We start from the raw sequence: 6,189 nt of genomic DNA on the forward strand, positions 1-6,189 counted from the left end.
CAAACTTAATACAATTCTAAGAGACTCAAATTAAACCATACTTATTCTAAAATTGAACTCAGTTTGTTAAACCTTACTAGGTACTTTGACAAATTTTTACGTTCTTGCTGATATTTTAGAAAAATAACGTACAAGTTTTTTTAGTTGCAATAATTAGTTATTTTGATAACATTTCATTTTTTACTTATTAATTCTTGTTTTATTATATTTTTATTGAGACATACTATTAAAAATATTTATATTTTCTATTTTTGATGCGGCTTTTCTCCTAGGCAGAATTTTGTTTACAAACAGATATACCAGATTATTAATGTGAAACCTTCCTTTGTTGTTGTTTTGTTTACGTTTACAAATAAAAATCTTATTTGATTATTATAAACTTTTTAAACATGGGCAATTTCCCAGTTGAGGAGTGAGGTTCTACCCCATCTGAAAAAATAAACCCCCCCCCCCGCCATCTATCAAAATAAACCCCCCCCCCCCGGCATCATGAAATTTATACCCCATCGTGTGATTTTGTCCCCATCATGTAATTTGATCCCCATCTTCATATTTTGTTCCTCTCCAAGAGAAACAAAATAATGTCAGAGAAGGGATAAATTATTGAACAGGGGACAAAACTGAAGGATGGGGTCTAAATTTGAAGATGAGGCCAGAATTGGAAGGTGGGGTCTGATTTGATAGATGGGGGCATGATTGGCAGAAGGGGAAATAAAATCTGGGTAGGGGGGGGAGAGTCTAGAGGGGTTTGCGAGGTGAGCCTCGCGCGAAAGAATTTATATTAGGGTAGCATAAGCTACCATGCTCCACTGTAGTGAAGCTATGCCTTTCACTCCTCTATATTTTCCTATATTTTGAATAAAATTTGAAAATGCCTCTATTTATTTTTTTTATTTCTCTTTTAAGACTTTTTTTATACTAAATCACCAACATATTCTAATACTTTACTTTACCTAATATTTTAAGATAAAAATTTGGCTCCATTGAAGAAAAAAAACAATAGTTTGTTTGAAATAGGAACATCTAGTGGCAGATTATTGAACTACATAATATACATTTTTCTGGATGTCATCAAACATAATTAGTGGTTGAGAAACACAGATGGGGTAGCAAACAATGCTATGATATTAACATTGAAGCAAGGGGTTAAAACTCACACATGGAGGTCAAAAAATTAATATGGGGTCATTTTTTCATGATGGGGTAGCTTCAAGTGCTTATATCTGGAGAACTGTAAGAGATAGAGGCCTAGTTGTTTGACTGTGGTAACTCAGATTTACACAAGGAAGCCATTTATGCACAAGGGGTGTCAAAATTTGATATGGGGTATTTTTTTCATGATGGGGTGTCAAAATTTCATATGGGGTATTTTTTTTCATGATGGGGTAGGTTCAAGTGCTTATATCTTGTGAACCGTACGAGATAGAGGCCTAGTTGTTTGACTGTGGTAACTCAGATTTACATAAGGAAGCCATTTATGCACATAGGGGACCAAAATTTGATATGGGGTATTTTTTTCATGATGGGGGTAGTTTCAAGTGCCTATATCTGGAGAACCGTAAGAGATAGAGGCCTAGTTGCTTGACTGTGGTAACTCAGATTTACATAAGGAAGCCATTTATGCACATGGGGGACCAAAATTTAATATGGGGTACTTTTTTTCATGATGGGGGTAGTTTCAAGTGCTTATATCTGGAGAACCGTAAGAGATAGAGGCCTAGTTGCTTGACTGTGGTAACTCAGATTTACATAAGGAAGCCATTTATGCACATGGGGGACCAAAATTTAATTTGGGGTACTTTTTTTCATGATGGGGGTAGTTTCAAGTGCTTATATCTGGAGAACCGTAAGAGATAGAGGCTTAGTTGCTTGACTGTGGTAACTCAGATTTACATAAGGAGGCAATATATGCACATGGGGGACCAAAATTTAATATGGGGTACTTTTTTTCATGATGGGGGTAGTTTCAAGTGCTTATATCTGGAGAACCGTAAGAGATAGAGGCCTAGTTGCTTGACTGTGGTAACTCAGATTTACATAAGGAAGCCATATATGCACATGGGGGACCAAAATTTGATATGGGGTATTTTTTTCATGGTGGGGGTAGTTTCAAGTGCCTATATCTGGAGAACCGTAAGAGATAGAGGCCTAGTTGCTTGACTGTGGTAACTCAGATTTACATAAGGAAGCCATTTATGCACATGGGGTAGCGAAATTTAATAGGGCTACTCAATCTTAAACTAACCTAACTTGATCTAACCTAACCTAACCGAACCAAACCCAACCTAGGTAATTAGGTTAGGTTAGGTAATATTGAGTAGCCCTGCAGGGCTACACAATCTTAAACTAACCTAACTTAACCTAACCTAACCCAACCAAACCTAACCTAACCAATTTTAAACTAACCTAAACCAACTAAACCTAACCTAACCCATTTTAACCTAACCTAACCCATCTTAACCTAACCTAACCCATCTTAACCTAACCTAACCTAACTTAACCTAACCTAACCCATCTTAACCTAACCTAACCCATTTTAACCTAACCTAACCTAACTTAACCTAACCTAACCCATTTTAACCTAACCCAACCCCTGCAAGGGGGCCTTTCCCTTACCCTTAATATTACTTTACCTAACATGACCTGATCTGACCTAACCTAACCTGATTTCACCCCCCAACTGCATCATAAAAAATTGGCCCCTATATTCAATTTTTACCCACCATCAGAGAAAAATGACCCCATATTAATTTATGTATCCCCATGTGCATAAATGGCTTCCTTAATTTAATCTGAGTTACCACAGCCAAGCAACTAGGCACTTGAAACTACCCCCATCATGAAAAAAATACCCCATATCAAATTTTGGTCCCCCATGTGCATAAATGGCTTCCTTGTGTAAATCTGAGTTACCACAGTCAAGCAACTAGGCCTCTATCTCTTACGGTTCTCAAGATATAAGCACTTGAAACTACCCCAATCATGAAAAAAAGTACCCCATACCAAATTTTGGTCCCCCATGTGCATAAATGGCTTCCTTGTGTAAATCTGTGTTACCACAGTCAAGCAACTAGGCCTCTATCTCTTACGGTTCTCAAGATATAAGCACTTGAAACTACCCCCATCATGAAAAAAATACCCCATATCAAATTTTGGTCCCCCATGTGCATAAATGGCTTCCTTATGTAAATCTGAGTTACCACAGTCAAGCAACTAGGCCTCTATCTCTTACGGTTCTCCAGATATAGGCACTTGAAACTACCCCCATCATGAAAAAAATACCCCATATTAAATTTTGGTCCCCCATGTGCATAAATGGCTTCCTTATGTAAATCTGAGTTACCACAGTCAAACAACTAGGCCTCTATCTCTTATGGTTCTCAAGATATAAGCACTTGAAACTACCCCCATCATAAAAAAAATACCCCATAGCAAATTTTGGTCCCCCATGTGCATAAATGGCTTCCTTATGTAAATCTGAGTTACCACAGTCAAGCAACTAGGCCTCTATCTCTTACGGTTCTCCAGAAATAAGCACTTAAAACTACCCCCATCATGAAAAAAATACCCCATATCAAATTTTGGTCCCCCATGTGCATAAATGGCTTCCTTATGTAAATCTGAGTTACCACAGTCAAGCAACTAGGCCTCTATCTCTTACGGTTCTCCAGATATAAGCACTTGAAACTACCCCATCATGAAAAAAAATACCCCATATGAAATTTTGACACCCCATCATGAAAAAAATACCCCATATCAAATTTTGACACTCCATGTGCATAAATGGCTTCCTTGTGTAAATCTGAGTTACCACAGTCAAGCAAATAGGCCTCTATCTCTTACAGTTCTCCAGATATAAGCACTTGAAGCTACCCCATCATGAAAAAATGACCCCATACTAATTTTTGGACCTCCATGTGTGATTTTTGTTCCCCATATTTTATATACTTACCCCATATGTAATATTTTACCCCTATAACTCATTGTTTATTACCACCAAGCTTTGTTTTATACATTGAAAATTACAGGGACCAAAATTTAAGATGGGGTACAAATCACATGATGCCGGGGGGGGGGGTTTATTTTGACAGATGGCGGGGGGGGGGGGTTTATTTTTTCACATGGGGTAGAATCTCACTCCTCAACTGGGATGGTGCCTTAAAGTAACATGCTAAAAGAATTATATATTAAATCATAAACCTTTCGTGTTTTCACTACATTTAAGTTATTATTATATTTTTCTAAATAAATATAAAAATTCGGTATCTCTGTTTCTTGGACGGCTCAAATTTTGGCTAATTGTAAATCAAAGCAATTTATTTATATATAAAACTAAAACATTATTACTTTGGTCTGTTTTACTAAGAGCCACATTAATCTAATAGACATATACTACTTAGACTTTTTTCCCCATAAAAATATATACTCTTGACAGTAAAATATGGCCAAATTTAACTTATAATACTAACATTTTAAGCCATTTTAAATTTTAAAAATTGGATTATGAGTATTTTATCCTTTATTAAAGGTCTTATTTTGTATATTTTATTTGTTTTTGGCAACTATGGTAAGGAAAATATTTTACATACGGCAGCCATGTTAGTGCCGCGCTGAGCGCAACAAATGCCGCGAATATTTTTATTTAAATATGATTACCAAAACAAAATAAACTATACCAAAATTAACAAATATTTTTTAGAGGTAAAAACATTTGTTTTACATAAGTTTAGCTAGATGTAAACATGAATTTCTATTATTTGGACATCTTTGACATCAAAGATCCCCAAAACAGTTCACATTTAAATAGAATATCTTATTATGCCATAATAATGAGTTGAGTGTTGGCAGGTTTTACCCTATTCTCGCATGACGACAATCTTTAAGAATATTTCCCAAAAAAATGATGTATGTAATAATAACAAAAATACTGCAAATTAATGCCAATTTTTATATGATTTTTGCAAAAGTGTTTAATTTATGCATGAATATGTAATTTTCTTGATAAAAATGCTGGTTTTCGAAACTGCCAACTGTTTTCTCCATGTGCACGCGCGTGCGCGGGTGTTTTAACAGACAGACGAAAAATAGTGTATTTTACACGAAAAATTTAGTTTAGTTTTGAGATAATAAAATGACAACTGAAAAAGTAAAATCACATAGTGTTGCTAATTTTATTTAACTTGTTATTCACTGTTCTGCTTTTAGATACTTAATATTATGGGGGAGGGGGGGGGGGGGCTTGCCGATTTTCAAAGTACGTATTTTTTTGGAAAGGAAATTGGTGATATTATTAATCTAAATCAAATATGTTGTCAATTATTTGTATATATAGTTTAAAATTTATTTTCTATGAACATGAATTGATCTAATATGTAGTCAAAGTTATGTTAACACAATTGTTCGGTCATACGTACGTTAGCTAATAATATCTATAATACAAAGTAGCTTGATGTCTGTCCGTCTGTCCGTCTGACCGTCTGTCCGTCTGTCTGTCTGTCCCTTAAGATCTCGGTAACCACTGAACTGATCGGATTCTACTCTTCAGGGAATATACCTACTGGTCCTGTGGTGGTTTTAGGCTATTTTCTTGGGGGGTGGGACACCCATAACCCCCCCAAAAATAAAAAAAATCCAACCCCCAAAATTTTTTTTTTTACATTTTTTGTAAAATCTCAGTAACTGCTGATCAAATTTGGCTCTACCTTTCTGGGAATATACCTACTGGTCCTCTGGTGGTTTTAAGCTATTTTCTTGGGAGGTGGGACACTCCAACCCCCCAAAAAATAAAAAAATCCCCACTTCCAAAATTTTTTTTTTAATTTTTTTAAACAAAAACCAGTAATTGGGGTGGGGGAACCCCACTGCAACATGGGGCAAAGCCCCCATGAATCCCCCCCCCCCCAAAAAAAAATCAAAATATATTTTTTTAAATTTTAATTTTTGTGTATGCTAACAACCTAGGTCTAATTTTTACGAATTGAAATTTTTTTGTATACGGCAAACAACCTGGGTTTAATTTGTACAAATTAAAATTTTTCTGCATAAAGCGCACAACCTGGGTTTAATTTTATCACAGAGTAATTAAACAAAGAATATTTTTTGGAATATTTCTATTAAGGAGGGTTGACTTCCCAAAACTATATAGGGCGAAGCCCCTAGAGGCTAGGGGCGAAGCCGCTAGTAATTTAT

The sequence above is a fragment of the Acartia tonsa genome, chromosome 6, assembly GCF_053477335.1.
Source record: "Acartia tonsa isolate MP-2025a chromosome 6, ASM5347733v1, whole genome shotgun sequence".
Lineage (NCBI taxonomy): Eukaryota > Metazoa > Arthropoda > Copepoda > Calanoida > Acartiidae > Acartia > Acartia tonsa.